At 45.1% G+C, this 16732-nt stretch overlaps 1 long non-coding RNA gene across 1 annotated transcript; it reads right to left on the reverse strand.

Annotated features, from left to right (window-relative positions):
* Window positions 1–2569: 2569 nt before the first annotated feature.
* LOC123106985 (uncharacterized) lies at window positions 2570–7245 on the reverse strand. Its single transcript, XR_006451562.1, has 3 exons — window positions 6455–7245; window positions 5876–6006; window positions 2570–4368 (listed from the first exon to the last, which is right to left on the reverse strand). It is a non-coding gene; the product is annotated as an uncharacterized lncRNA (long non-coding RNA).
* Between the last annotated feature and the right edge of the window lie 9487 nt (window positions 7246–16732).

Here is a 16732-nt window from a genome sequence, read left to right on the forward strand (position 1 = left end):
CACGTCCTCGGTAGTATCTGGACACTCTGTTTGGGGTCCGAAGAATGATTTATACACCTCCTTGTGGGTCAGGCCGAGGAAATTCTAAATAATGCACGGTCCTTCTGGGTTGAACTCCCACATGCGGAGGGGCCGACGTTTGCATGGCTGGACTCGACGGACCAGCATGACTTGCACCACCATAACCAGACTAAAATCTCCTTCGAAGAGATCTTGAATGCGGCTCTGCAGTGTGAGCACGTCCTTAGCTGGACCCCAGCTCAACCCTCTGCTAATTCATGACATCAGTTGTGGGGGAGGGCCCGAGCGGAAAGCAGGGGCAGCTACCACTTGGCACTTCTGGGAGCTGTGATGTAAAACCACTCCTGTTGCCATAATCCGGATACATCTGGAAAGGAACCCTTCGGCCATGAAGCGCCAGTGATTTTTCTTATTAGAGCGCCTCCGCACGCTGCGTGGTGCCCTTCAACCATCTTCGGCTTCATGTCAAAGGTCTTGAGCCACAGGCCGAAGTGAGGGGTAATGCGGAGAAAGGCCTCACAAATGACAATGAATGGCGATATGTGTAGGAGGGAATCCGGGGCTAGATCGTAAAAATCCAGCCCGTAATAGAACATAAGACCCCTGACAAAGGGATCCAGAGGAAGGCCTAGTCCTCGGAGGAAGTGGGGGACAAACACGACGCTCTCGTTGGGTTCGGGAGTAGGGATGACCTGCCCTCGGGCGGGCAGCCTGTGCAAAATCTTGGCGGTCAAATATCTGGCCTCCCTCAACTTTTTTATGTCCTCCTCCGTGACGGAGGAAGGCATCCACTGGCCCTGGAGGCTGGATCCGGACATGATTGGAGATCTGAAGCACCTACCTGGGCTTTGGGTGTTAGAACTCAAGGCGGGGGAAGGATTCGATTGAGCACGGGAGGGAAAAAGTAAAGGCCTTGTCCCTTTATAAATAGGATGAATATCAAGCGTCCTCTCAGTAGCCGTTTGGGACTTGCCTAAGATTTAGGAGTCCTAGGCGCGGTTGGGTTACCCACGCCCGTATTGATGAGAATCCCGTAATAAGGGGGACGCGATCTCTGCTTTGACGAGACGTGTCAAGAAACCGCCTCGCGTTATGTGCGGGGCTAGTTAAAGAAAAATAGTTCGAATAATCGCCGGGCCATGGCATGATGTCATGTTGCCAAAACATGTCAGCAGATTAGATTTGTGGAAATATTATTCGCTCTACGGTGGTATGTGGAACTTATTTTGCAGGGTCGGACACTATCCTTTTATTCGAACTCTTCTGTGGTGTATCCGGAGGAGGAACCCGCCTTGCAATGCCGAAGACAACACTGCACGCCGGACTCATCATCATTGAAGCCTGGTTCAGGGGCTACTGAGGGAGTCCGGGATTAGGGGGTCTCCGGACAGCCGGACTATATCCTTTGGCCGGACTGTTGGACTATGAAGATACGAGATTGAAGACTTCGTCCCGTGTCCGGATGGGACTCTCCTTGGCGTGGAAGGCAAGCTAGGCAATACGGATATGGATATCTCCTCCTTTGTAACCGACCTTGTGTAACCCTAGCCCTCTCCGGTGTCTATATAAACCGGAGGGTTTTAGTCCCTAAGACAACAGATAATCATACCATAGGCTAGCTTCTAGGGTTTAGTCTCTTCGATCTCGTGGTAGATCAACTTTTGTAATACTCATATCATCAAGAATAAATCAAGCAGGACGTAGGGTTTTACCTCCATCAAGAGGGCCCGAACCTGGGTAAAACATCGTGTCCCCTGCCTCCTGTTACCATCCGCCTTAGACGCACAGTTCAGGACCCCCTACCCGAGATCCGCCAGTTTTGACACCGACAGTATGTGTGATAAAATCATCGTGCTTGGTGCATTTGTTGTCCCATCACTACTGAAGCTGAATTGAAATTCTTAGAACAAAGCCCACGTTTATAAATGTGGCAGATCATAGCTGTCAATGGTGGAGCTTTAATTATTTTTGTTACCTTGCAGCCCAGGATTATACTGCTGTGCTCTGCTATTTATCAAACTTCATTGCCATGCTGTAGTATATAGTCATGCTCACTCACTCTTCTCTCTCTACCATGTAATGGCACTGGCACTGAAATTATTCAATCTCTGTATAAAAGGACTCACCAGTATATAATCCAGTGCTACTCCTCTCATTATCTAATCTATCCATGCTATGACTACATATTTATTTACTGTACCAAACATGTCCACTGCATATCTGTTTTTGTTATGCCAATAATTTCAGTAAATTAGAATATACAGTAGTACACCTCGTGACTATTCTTGAGATGGTCTTTCTTATTTTAGCTGATCCATCCCATGTGATATGCTAGAATCTTGCCATTCACTGTCCTTTTATTTGTTCCATGCCAAATGGACCTCTCATTAGTTGATGTAGTTGTCAAGCAAAAATTTCGGTCCACTAACCCAAATTAATTCAAATAACTAAAAGTAATCCAAATCAATTCAAATAATTCAAATAAATCCAAATAACCCAAATTAATTCAAATAACCCAGATAATTCAATTAATTCAAATAACCCAGATAATTCCAATAAATTCCAACAAGGAGTTGATATACAAGGATTAGACAATGCATACACAAGGACATGCCATAAGGGCATCTTTGTCCCCTCTTGACACAAGATTACACAAGACATACACAAGGAGCACCTGACTACATGACATAAGGGCCTCTTTGTCCCCTCTTAACTACATTCTTTTCCTTTCTCTGTCCACTTCTTCCCTTTCCTTCCCTTTACTTTTCTTTCTTTTCCCTTCTCTAGCTAATTCTTTCCTTTCATTTTCTTTTCCTATTGCAATTTCCATTTCTTCTATAACGTCCCTAGTATCAACAACTACCCGACTGTCGCAATATACACCAGTTATTTCCATTCCAGCATTCTAAACGCGGTCCTTGTGCCAGTGGGGCAACTTATATTGATTTCCTCCTTTGTCTTTCATAACTTCAAACATAACTGCTTCTAATGTGATAAAGCTTCTGTGCAACTTGTCGGGATCGTAGTTCTCGAATTCCTCTTCCACACCCTGTACCAGTTCCTAGATGTTTGTAGGTGACTTGCAGTCGGTTAGAGACTGGAGAGAGTTATGGAAGCAGAGGTCCAAACAATTTAACTCAGGGCTATTTGGGGGCTGTTGTAGCACTCGGATGTCAACATCTGTTTGTTCCACAGCTTCTCAAAAAGATACATCATTGGGAAGGACATGAGGCTTTTGCGTTATCTTGTTGGATGAATATTGTTGCTCCCTCATCATCGTCAGGCCACTTATCCTGAATTGCCGGGATAACCTTATTGATTAGATAATCTCTGCACACAGGTCTGGTTACTTTCACTGATGTCAACACTTTTGTTCCCTTTGTTCTGTTATGACTTGTTCGCTTCGCCTCAGTCTCTTCGACGAATGCCCAAATGCCGATCTTCCCATTGAATGTTAGCTCCCCCTCATTGTTATATCAAGGCCTGGCAACAGCTGTTAGGAACATTACCTTCCCAATGCTGCGAGTGTTTGACACAGTGCACTTTGGTTCAGGTTCTCCTGGAAGTACATAGTAACTATTCTTCACTCTTGTCATGTCAAACCACTTCTCATCGATGTGAACCATATTCATCATTGGTTTGAACATAGCCCGAGAAGTTGAGATCGAATTGTCATCGACCATGGACATACAAAATTTCAATCTCGCAAGCTTGTTCTCTAGCTTGAGGTGAGGCTTCACGGTGCTTGTGATGCGGTTGAGCTCATTCAACTGGAACCTCTTATGTAGGGTCGATCGGGCCACACCTAGAGACCGTGCCAGAGATCGAATTGTTTTTCTTTTATTCAGTGGGATTGTTGAAGTCCTCTCTAGATCTAGCTCCTTTCTCTTTCGGCCAGATCTTCCCGGCTTCTTGCTTGAGACATCTACTTCTTTGCCATCGGCAATTTGCTTTTTGGCGTCTTCCCAGATTCTTTCAATAGATCGTACACTTATGTCCAACAGGTTTGAGACTAGCAGCTTGTCGTCTGGTTGAACAGACCCATCTCTGAGCTCGATTACCAGCAAGGCGAAGTAAACACCATGCCTCTCCTTATCTGACAATTCTCTTCTCTTCTCTTGAAGTATCCAATTCATAACTTCATCCTCTTCCTCTTGAGCTTCATCCTCTTTCCCTTCATCTTCTTGAGGCATCCAATTCATATCTTCATCATCTTCTTCTTGAGGCATCAAGTTCAAATCCATAGCTACATTCTCTGCCACTTGAGGTTCCTCCTCTTGAGGCATCAAATTCAAATTAATACCTTCATCGTCTTCCTCTTGAGGCATCATGTTCAAATCCATACTCCTGCTATCAATGACAAAAGATGAGTACATCACGGTACCATAACAAGGATATACACACAAAAAATGAGTAGAATGACAGGAGCCTTGCAAGCATTACAAAATGTGAACTACTGACTAAGAATGAGTAGAATGACATGAGCTTTCGTATTGCCTAGGTGACTGGGTATATATAGTGGAAACAAACTGAAAAAGAAGAAAAAATGCATTCTATGCAGTAGGCATTAATACAGAGGATACTTCAAGAGAAGAGAAGAGAAGAGAAGAGAAGAGAAAATGCATTCTATGCAGTAGGCATTCTATGCTCTTCTCAACTTATTACAGTTGGATGATGGCTTGGAGTTCTCCTTCACTGATAAGAGGCGTTTTGCAAAAATACGATTGCTTGACAACGTAATACTCTTGTGATTCCTTGAAAACAAAATTTGTTCTCTCAATATGTGTTTTGTACTCTGTCTCTGTTTATTTCCACTATATATACCCAGTCAGAAGCTGTCTCTGTTTTTATATTGCTTGACAACGTGATGGCTTGGAGTAATTTGTTTTTGTTATTCTGTCTCTGTTTAATAGCCAAAAGCTGTCCCTCCAATTTCTGAACTTGGACCAGATGCCCTACGCGAACCAATGCAGCTTGATGATTTTGTACAATCTTTTGGTAGAAAGAATGCGCCAATAAAATCCCTTTTGCTTGATCAGGTATAATCTTAAGCTCCATACTTTGCTCAAACTGCTTGTCTGAAGCAGAAGGGGTTATCCATATTATATTCAGATATCATATAAATTCAGAATTCAGTTATGAGCTTATAGCAAAGTGTTGTTAAATAACTGAAGAAATTTCTTGACTTCATTTCCAAATATTTCTAAACCTCAAGCACCGGTTAACATTTTTTACCAGTTAATTTATAGCTTGTGGTTTAAGATGATCATGTAGTTGCCTCAGTAGCACACAGGCACACACAGTCATCCCTTTCATTCTTATTTTCAAGGTAATGTTTAGCACAAAAACCTTTTTATTTATGCCAATTCTTACACCCCCTTTTGTTGAATCATCTTTGCAGAGCTTTATGTCAGGAATCGGCAACTGGATGGCAGATGAGGTGCTTTATCAGGTATGTTTCCCTGACAATGCTAAAACTGCTTTGCTAAATAAAATTATAAGAGGCGTTAGTCTTTTAGTTTATCTATCCTCTGTATCATAGTTCTACTCTAGTGAGGTGGCTTGTTATATGCAGAATTTGTTTTTATCTCTGAACTTGTATGATATGTGAACCCCAAAACATGCATCGTCAGACATGTGTAGGTTGATGCCCCTCCATTTTTCACATCACAAGTGATCATTTTCTTTTTAAATGCTAGGAAAAGGGGAGGTGTTCACCATACTATAGAGAGCAGAAAGATTGATGGCTAGGGAAACTCATGGAGAAAAGAAGACAAAGTTCTTCAGTTAACATTGACTGACTGAGTATCTACTGATTTTTTTAGTTAACTCATGGAGCAAATCCTTACAGTACCTTCTTCCTGATGAATGTATCTCTGGCGGCAGCACGGGCACACGAGCAGCAGCAGTACGGGTAGACGAGCAGCAGCAGTACGGGTAGGAGCTCCACCGGTTAGTTCCTTACTCGCTAGATAGTTCTAGAACCTGACAGATAGAAACTGCTGTTTCAGAAGGAAATGAAACAGAAACAACTAACCAAAGGGAAATCAGAGTGCCTTGAATCCCAAAATTAGTTTTCCTTCCATATGCAGAGATTTGTGTTTGGGTGTGGCCACGATAAATTAGGATCACGACGCTGTGTGGGTGTCAGATCAGTTCAACTGATTCGGTTGACAGGAATAATGGGGACATTGACTCAAGAATGCATTTTAAAAACTGCTTTGTTGCCTATCATCTTCTCTGATCCCCTCCTGCCATGGCTATGGATTTTCTCAATTAGCTCCAATGGTGGTGTCTGTAAGACATGGAAGTGTGCAATTTTTTTGTATGTGATCTCATATTTTTGCTCATGCGTGCTTTTTTCAGTTATTTTTTCCCATATTTTGGAAAGAACCATGCACAAAGGAAACAAACACTTCATCTGATGGAGTACCTTCTTCAGCTAGCAGTACTCTGATGGAGTAACTTCTTCAGAGGGCAAATAGCACCAGCAGCAGCAGTCACGGCGGCAGTCAACAGCAACAACAGCAGCACAGGCAGAGGAGTCGTAGCATCAACACGGGAAGAGGAGCAGAAGCAGCACCACCGGCGGCAGGGGAGAAACAGAGGAGAAACAAGATGCAGCAACACGGGCTAGCACCACCGGTGGGCACGCAGGCAGAGAAGGAGCACGACGGCTGCGCATGGGAGCTCGACGAGGACTCGCGGGAGACCACGGAGGGCGCGCGCGAGCTGCTGTCCACCGGATCGTGGAGGCCGGCTCTGGCGATGCCCGTAGTTGGATCGCGGTGGCGCACGGGAGGCAGCTCAAGGTGGACTCGCGGGAGCTCGAGGACGATGAGAAGGAGCTCCTGCTCCACCGGATCGTAGTGTCAAATTCCGGCGACGCCCGCAGGTAATCGCCGCGGGAGGGGATCGCGGCGGCGCAGGTCTGGGCGGCGGTGGCGGAGCAAGTACTTGGCGACGGCGGCGGCGTTGAAGGTACTTGGCGGCGGAGGCGGAACACTTCCTTGTGGGCGGCAATCACGCAGCTTGGCGGCGCCGGCCCCTGGAGACGCACGGGCGACGGCGGAGGAAGAAGACAGGGGTGGAGGGACTTGTTTGCTATTATTCCGAAACTACAAGGGCTTTTTTATAAAATTGTCAATGAACTACGCCTGCGACGTGTCTTTCGGGACGGAGGGAGTTTGACTTTCTAAGGTCTTGTGTGAATAATTAATAAAATGGCTGCATGCATCGTTCAGATACAGAGGCCGGGTGTCCTCCTCCATTTTTTAAAAAAAGCTCCACCTCCGTAACCTCCTCCTCTGGAGCCCCGAGAAGTGAAGGTGTCTGCTTCCATGTCGCCGCCAAGTAGCTAACCGGCTAACGATGTTCGACCAACTAAGCTTGGCTTCAACGTGACGGTGGGAGCAGTGGCCTTCTTGCACTACTCTTTTGTCGACGACACCTGCAGACGTGTCGGCTTCGCGGTCGTGGCGGCGGGGCGCGGCCTCGATCGGCGAAGCCAATGATGTCCTCATCGTTGTCGCTCTTGCCCCACATCTTATTCGCTGCTTCGTCGAACTCCTTGTAAGCGGGTCTCCAGTTTCGCCTGACATTAGCGGTACCGCCAGCGAGCGAGGCGGATCTCGCGGGCGAAGCGGTAGGACTCGAACAACGTAGCCTGCTCCGCCACATCCGCGTCCGGCGTGATCTCCCTGCCGGCGTTGAGCTCCTCCTCCGCTTACTAGTGCTCCTGGAGGAGTTGGAGGTTGTAGGCGATGTCAGCCTGCGCCTCTCGGAACCGCTCCCCCCGCACCATGTCCATGTAATGGGCATGAGCCTCACCGATGGTCATGATGCAAATTCACCGGCTAGGAGGGTGGTGTCGGCGAGTCCTCGGGCGCGTCCTCCATTGGGACGTCATCGGCCTCTAGTTGCTTGCTAGTCGGCAGCAATGCCGACCATCTCCTTCTTCTGCTCCGGCGACAATCCATCCCAAAGAGTTTTGGAGCACGAAGAGGCCATGGTGGGAGTGGTATGGAAGAAGAGAAAGGGATCAGAGGAGGATGAATGCGGCTATGGCCGGGGCTGCATTTTATAAAGCGGGCGAGGCGGCAATGGTGGGTGGCAAAGGGACCCATAGGTGACACCGGAGTAGCTTCCCGAGCAACAACGTGTAATTAATATGGGCGGCAGACGGACGGACGGACGACCATGGTCTCGTTTGAACGCGGAGCAGTCACGTGCACTGGGAAGCGGCGCTTTCTGGACCAACGCGCCACTTCAATGCCGACGCCAATAAGAGGTCACGTCCGCTTTGGCCCAACATAAATGCGGCGCTGACGCTCTGGAGCAGTGTTGATCGTTTTGAGCGAGAAGCATGCGTTGGCGAGAGAAGGGTTTGGATGCGCCAGGCGGTCAGACACGGGCGTGGCAATGGTCCGGACGCGCACAAAGCCCCAACATTTTCTCTGGTTTGCGAGAGAATCTGCGTCTGGACCGCTTGATAGACCGATACAGTCCCACGTTGAATGACACAATATATTCGACCACACAGTCAGGGCCGGGTCCATAGTAATGCAGACTGTGCGGCCCGCACAGGGCCCATAAATTTTAGGGGCCCAAATTTTTGTATAGGCCCCCCGTTCCTGGGCGCTGGACCGCTGGCGCGTCCGCGCGAGTTGAGGCGTCGAGCGTCCGCAGACCGCTGCTCGATCGGAAACGAGATCCTTGGATCCATTGCGAAAGCCACTCGTGGCGCTACAGCCTACATGAATCCTGCCTCTGGCGCCGGGCGACACGGCGAGTCGGCGACAGTTCCTCTCCTCTCACCAAAACAAAATCAACCGTACCCAGACTCCGGAGCGCCGGCAACGGGCGACACGGCGATAGTTCGTCAGTTCCTCTCGCCAAAATACGTAGCCTCCGGCTGGCTAATCCTTCTTTTTAATTAACCCCGACTCCTACTTCTAATTCCTAATTAACTTTTGGAACGCAAGCACGTTCCACTGCCGCACGGGCGTTTCACCACCATAGGGTACAAGAAGACAAGGACCTGCTGCGCGAGCCCGCCAGGAAGCCCATGGAGCTGGCGCGGTTCGTCGGGCTGTCTCTCCGCCGCGGAGGGGGATACATCTCACCTGGAATCATTACGACGGGCAACTTGGATCCCCTCCGCCTGGTCAGTTCATTCTTGGCATTGATTCAGTCTTGTTGATGACGTACGAGTAGCACAGTGATTCAGTATTGTTGATGGTGTCCAAAATTCATTTCTCTTGCTATGCAAATTCTGTTTATGTACTGTCCAAATTTCAGTGTTTTGTTGTCCAAAAATTCATTGTATGTGCTGTCCAAATTTCAGTGTTTTGTTGTCCAAAAATTCAGAGTTGGTGTTAGTTATCCAAATTTCAGTGCGTAGATAGACTGTCTAAATTTTAGTTTATATGCTCTCCAAATTTCGGTGTACTTTCCCTGCTATTTTACTGCCATTTATCAAATGGTTTGCTGCCTTTCATCTAGTGATTTCAGTGTACCAAGGTTGACTTTAACCCTCTTTTTTCCTAAGCACCCACGAGCTTGCATTGTTGCAAGGACGAATATGCTGATCTCGTAATCAATAGAACAAAAGGTACTGAGTATTTAATATTTCTACTGAAATAATATTATTTTTGCAAATTACTGAAATACTACTATATACGATTTTGGAAAAATAATCAGGTTTCTCATTTAGTTTAGTCCACCTATTTATTTTTCTTTGTAGCTCCGCCACCAAAAGATGGGCCCCAGTTTAAAGTTTAGCACAGGGCCCTGGATATTGCCGGCCCGGCGCTGCACACAGTTCAAACGTATGCGGACGGTTTAAGAGTCCCATGCTCTAACTCCTCAGAAAACTATCAACTGCGGAAGCGCCTGCCTACCTTCACTTTTTCCATTTAGTTAAAATGAGCTCCATCAGTTCAGGAATGGTGCACACCAAGGTTCCTCGAAACGCATTTCGCTACTTTCACAAATGCCAACAGATCAGAGTGACCAAAGAGTTAAACCCTTACCGAAGAGCCTTGCAAACCGCATCCTTGATCACTAGCCATCAACTTCTGAGGCCTCGTACAATTCTAAATGCTTAGAAAAATAAACCGAATTTTTCTAACGTATTGATGCCTATTTCTAAATGAGAGAGTTTAGTTAAATATTTACCCTCTGTAAATAAACATCGATACTTAAAAAAATTAATTTATTTCTCTAAGCATCTTGCATTATACTCCCTCTGTAAACTAATATAAAAGCATTTAGATCACTATTTTAGTGTTCTAAACGCTCTTATATTAATTTACGGAGGGAGTACAAGTCTGAACGAGTCTGTGTAAGAGGGGTCAACAATATTTATACTTGAAGCCGGAAGCAACGATGCCCGACCTCCCTAGATGACACGCATTGCATGAGGATGCGATCCACCGAGGCCGTCTCCTGCAAGCAAGTGAAACAAACCGACACCTCATCCTGGAGCCCATGTCTTTGCCTTCTGTCCGACACTCAGAGCATGTACTAAAAAGGCATCGACAGAAATTTTTTGCACTTAAGATGTGACCAGCAATTCCGAATCCCATATGCAGCCTGAAAGCATATCTTTCCATGATAGAGAGCTCGATAGACAGAGGCAATTGAATAAGAACCGGACGCAGTACTGACGCTGACGTTTATATACACACACATCCTATTCTTATGTGCACTTTCGAGAGACCGAGCCGATACAACATCTTATAAAATTAAAGAAGTCACCGCAAATACTTTGTAGTCGACAGAACATCTCCTTTTACTGAACGAACATCGTTGGACGGGCTAAAATAAATTCATAAAAATGGAAACACCAATGCCAAATCTAGGAATTAAACCTTGTGGCCAGGTTACATCAAAAGAACCTAACAATTTGAGATAGACTCAGTTACTTTAGTTAACAAAGAGGAGGAATCGTTATAAGGAAGTGGGAACTTTTGTTTTCTTTTCAGGGAAAATCTAGCTTTTTCCATTAGCGGTGGAAAATCCAAATTGCCCACCAAAAACAGATGAAAAAGGTGTGGCTGCCCCTCCAGGGGCAGGTGCATCCGCATGAGCAGTAACTTCAGAAAAGAAAAATACAAAAAGAAAATTGAAAAAATAAATCTGGTTTTGTCTTTTTACATCAAACAAGATCAAAAGTTTTTAGCTTCTTACAAAATTTCGTGAACAAATACCATTCAAGGAGCCCTCACAGAAAAAACAAAACCACTTCTCAAAAGTGAACAAAACATTGAACACTGATTTTGTTATTTCTGGTGAGGGCGCCTCGAATGTTATTTGTGTACGAAACTTTGCAAAAAGCTAAAAGTTGGGATCATGTTTGATATCCAAAAAATTCAGAATTTTCCGATTCTGTTTTGTATTGTTTTCTTCTTCTAAATCCACTCAGTGTAGGTGCACCCGGGAGTATAGAGAATCCAATCTCCAAATGAATACAAAGGCACGCGTTTCAATCATCATCCTATATCGTCAACGGCCATACCATGGGCGAAACAGAAACTTTTTTGTATTATATCTCGCAAAAGAAAACTTTTTTGTATTGGAAGTAGCGAAACAGACGGGGCTTCATGTTCTTGCTGCAAAAGAAATCGACTCAGAGCCGTCCCTTTTCCGATCATGCCAAGGAACGGGACCACAGCTCGATCGATCCGAGCATCACACGTACTACGTTCTCTTCCCACAGGCCGAGTCGGACCTGATCCCGTGTCGTGTGTGGCGCGCACCCATATATACATACGCGCACCACCCCTCGTGGCGCCCAGCGAGAAAAACCAACCTAAATCATCGCCACCACAACTTTGGAAGCCCCGCGCACGCAAAGCCCTAGCTAGGTGGTAGCGAACTCAGCGAGGGAAGGATAGTGCCGATGGCCGAGGAGGATCGGACGGTGCTGGTACGGTGCGAGGACCTCGTCCGGGTCGAGCTGCCGGCGTTGCTGGCGCAGCGGGCGGGGCGCGTCGCGGCGGCGCTGGAAGCCGGGGAGCGCGTGGTGGAGCTGCCGCGAGGGGTCTCCGGCAAGGGCCTGGCGACGGCGGCGGCGTACTACGAGGCCCGCGCGGAGGCGGAGGCCTGCGGCGTGGACGGCGGCGAGTTCGACGGCGAGTTCGTCCGCGGGCTGACGCACGACGCGGCCATCGACCTCATCCACGCCGCCCACCACCTCGGCGACCAGGCGCTCTTCAACCTCTTCGCAGGCTACAGGGCTAATCACTTCTAAGTACAGTAGTAAAGCTTTTTATAGAGTCAGTTTATGTTTTTTTTTGTAGGGAATTCGGTTATGTTGATCGGCTGAATTTGACTTGTATTGATGCTACCTTGATTAATCATTATGCGATATATGTGGGCTTGGAAGAAACAAATGATCCGTAGTACATTGTTTTTCTTTTTGTGAAACAGTTCACATTGTCTTGGTTTTAAGGTCGTGTTTTCATGCACATATACCATGACAAAACTGACAACAAAGCTTTATATAGCAGCTCGATCAGTTTCGTTGTTAAATATAAGAAGACGACACACATCCAACGACAAAAATTTGAAGCAAGTCTTGCGATGCACAAGGACGCCCAAGCACCAGCCAAGGCGAATCTTCCAAACAACGGAACACCGAACACGCAGGGAGCAAAAACATAAGACTCACGAAAAACACATCCTAGCACGCACGCGAATTTCCTGATGCGACCCAAACTGTACTACACAATAGAACAAGGAAAGAAGATGTGCATAGCAATCGGCCGGCAGAAATTATGGATGCACAAAGGGCGTGAATCATGCCGTCATCTCTTTTAAAAACGACTTTGCAGCGCCAAACATTTTTTCGAGGCAAAAAACTTTTTTTTTGCGAGGAACAAAGGAAAAAACTTTGCCAGCCCATTTTTTTTACGCAACTAAGGAGTTTTATTCATGAATCAAAGGGTTACAATCGAGTGGCAATAGATCCTCACAACATGGAGGACATCTGCTCATCCACACCGCAGTACACGACTCGGCTCGGCTATAATTTGCCATACAATCTGCTACCCTATTTTGAGCTCTACTGATTTTCTGAGGAATAAACTCCCTACCAATCATCATCGCCTTGATTTCAACAACTAAGTGTCCATAAGCTGAACGAGACCAATTATCACCTACGAGTATTGAGAGAACCTCTAAGGAATCCGCTTGTACCATCACTGAACAATCCGTATGTTGTGCAGCAAGGGCCATACCTTGCAAAAGTGCATGTATCTCCGCCTCAAGTGCCTCATTGCAGTGAAAAATAACTTGGTATGCAGAAAATATAACCGATCCATCCTCTCCGGAGAAGGAACCATCGACGGGCAAAGCTGTCCATCCTGATGGCGGCGGTGGCCAAGGGGCAGGAGGCACCACATGATGCACCATCTGACGTGGTGTCTCCTCTTGTAGTAGCATTTTACCTTTTATAATCTCATCCATACTATATTTCCTCGTGAGACCAAGAGATTTATAATAGATATCCAAAAACTCCTTGGTAATCTCAATTGATGGTACATCCTTGCCATGCACCACATCATTTCTTAATTGCCATATCCTCCAGATTAGAAGAATTACCAGGTCCCGTGATTGATCATTGCACTTTGCTAGAACATGTAGAAGCCATTCTTTCCCACTATCCACGTTCTAGCCTGGGCAACACTCATAACATAGGTGGAAATAGCCTGGGCAACCGATTTTATTAAAATTTCCTTGTTACCTGTAGGCATATACTGCTCGCTCCAATCTACCAGCCTCTTCCTAAGGCTATCTTGGAGAGTTTCAAATCTCCCTTTATGCATCCTTCCTTCCGGCACAGGAAGACCCAAATACTTTGGTTCAAAAACTTTTTTTGTTATATCCAGAGTTCTCTGGACCTCAGTAGCCACTTGCTCAAAACAATTATCAGAGAAAAGGATGGAACACTTTAAAGGGTTGATGAGTTGACCCGTAGCTTCCTCATAAGTGTTCAACAAACCTCTAACCACTGTAGCTTGTTGTTCTGTAGCCCGGAAAAATAATAAAAAATCATCGCAAATAATAAGTGTGATATCACCGGAGCACGTCGACATATCTTCACACCATCCAGTCGCTCCTCCATAATTGCTTTGTTGACAGGAGCAGATAAAGCATCAGCCACAAAGAGAAATAGAAACGGAGATAATGGATCACCCATTAAATAAGAAGTTCCGGGGAAACCAGACTAAAAACCACAGTTACAACCATAATTCAAAAAGAATATGGCCTTTTGGAGAACGAGCTCCATAAAGCTCTTTTTTATGAAATATTCAAAAATCACATTTTTTAAGTTCCAAAAATTCTAAAAAATCTACACTTTCATATGGATGTATTCTACATGTGTCTATAGTCTGAGAATGAAATACATTATGGTGTGAGCTAGGCAAAAAAGACAAATTCATGCATTTTTAATAGGGAACAGTGGGTGTACCGTTAACCATTTTCAAAATCATGATTTTTCTTTTAGTGTAGCTCTCACCATAATGTATATCATTTTTTAAATTTTACACTATATGAATGTGTGTGATTTTTCTAGAATTTCTTAAAGCTTCAAAATGTGATTTCCATTTTTTTAACAAAATAGCTCCATGGAGCTCGTACTCCATTCCTCATTTTCGCCTAAAAACCACAATCTAGCCAAACTAGATCCATGGCACGACAAGCTGACACAGCCAAGACGACTCAAACTCAACGCCTCAAAGGAAGGGATTCAAAGAGTCCATGCACGCTAGCCAACCCACGCGAAAATGACCAACAAACTCTGACCTTGGGGATGAGATCTAAGAGCATCTCTAGCAGTTCCCCCTATCTTAAAAGTGCAAAATCTTCTCCCTATCCCATTTTCCTAAGAAAATTTAGGGAAATCGTTGTTGCTCATATAGCAAATCCCCTATCCCAATATTTTTATTTTCGTCAAATCTTACGTTTCAAACTTACATACCTGATTAGTTGTCTTGCTACATACCTATAAAGATTTGTGCAGCCGAGCTTCATGCGATCTAGTGACATGATTTGTTGTTGTCATCTTTCTTTTTAGTTTTCGGTCGGTTTGAGTGTGTTGCTAATTTTTTTATTCTTCATACTACCTTCTTTCTGGCTTATTAGGCATGCGTGTATCCATAAATTAATGATTTTAGTAACAAGGTATGATTTATATATCACATGAATATATCATTAGAAACTTTAAATGGTATATTTTCTAGTCATATAAATTTTGGGATCTATTATATTGATTAAATTATCAATTAGGGATACGTGTGAGCCTAATACCCCAAAAAGGAGGTAGTACCTCTCACCGACTCTATGGTTATTTTGAGCTTAATAAATGTGGATGTATGCATCGTCAAATGCAGGGGCCAATGAAAAACCCTTATTTCCCGAAAAAATTATTGATTTGCACATCCCCGCCTCGCAACAACACCAAAATAATGTAGGTTTAATAAGATTTTTCCATATATTTGGCTCTTCTCTGCCATGGGTCTGCGCAGATGCCATTGACAAGAACCATACCTAATCATGGACAACCTTACACGTGTTCGACCCAAAAAAAAGACAACAGACTGGGTCGTAAAGTACGTAATAGCTTTTGTGCAACGTCAAAAGGTTCTTGATGTACTTCATCCTTTCTGGTTTACTGGACTTATCTTGTAAATCACATTAAGGAAGGCCTATTTAAGTGCTAAAATATATTAATGCTACATGCATGGCCCTCTCACCCCTCATGCATTGGTCGATTCTACATTGAGAACATAAATTTGACAGAGTTTAATGTGGACATAGCTATATTTGCATGTTCCCAAGATAGTGAGCCTTGCAAATCGAAATTGAAATTGTTTGGGGCCGGGCTCTTCTTTTGGCCCAGGCTCGAATTTCATTTTATAGCCCAAAAGAAAATTCAGGCCAAGCTCGGGCTTTTCTATTTTTGTGGTTTTTGGGTCGGGCTTGCACGTGCGTGGCTAAAAAGTAACGTTTGGTCTGGTCTTTTGGGCTTTGACTTGCTTTTGAGGCCAGGCTCATGCTACCTTGCAGTCCGTGGCCACATGTATCCTCCTTTCATAGAGATCATCTGAGAGATCTAGTGCTTCTCTGATTGCAATTGCCTCCAAAGTCTGTAGTTCTGCAATAAAATTGAGGACCATTACAGAAGCTCCCAAGAATGTCCCATCCGCACTACGGCATACTGCCCCAACAACACCACACTTAGCTCGTCTCAACACCGCAACATCAACATTAACCTTAACACATCCCGCTACCGGTGTTTGCCACTGGTTCGGTTTTGGGATGGCCGCAGGACTCACTTTTGGTAGTTTTGCATTGATTGCACTAACTTCAGCCAGATAGCTTGTGATGAAACCATTTATGGCATGCGGTGATTGATATATATTTTCATAGATCGCTTTTCTCCTCGCTACCCAAATCGCACACATGGTAACAATCAGCCGTACAAAGGACTCCTTATCAAGACGGTCATGAAGGGCAAAAAGCCACTCCCTCGATCCTTCCTCCTGTCTTTCCATCAGAAAATAGCTATTTTCGGGCTTCAGGTCAGGCTCGGGCTTGTAGTTTCAGGATCGAGCTTTTACAATTCCGGTCCGTCCTAATGTATGATCAAGTTTAACAAGAAGTCTTTCCTTCTCTTTTTTTAAATCAACCATATGGACGT

This window comes from Triticum aestivum, chromosome 5A (assembly GCF_018294505.1).
Source record: "Triticum aestivum cultivar Chinese Spring chromosome 5A, IWGSC CS RefSeq v2.1, whole genome shotgun sequence".
Lineage (NCBI taxonomy): Eukaryota > Viridiplantae > Streptophyta > Magnoliopsida > Poales > Poaceae > Triticum > Triticum aestivum.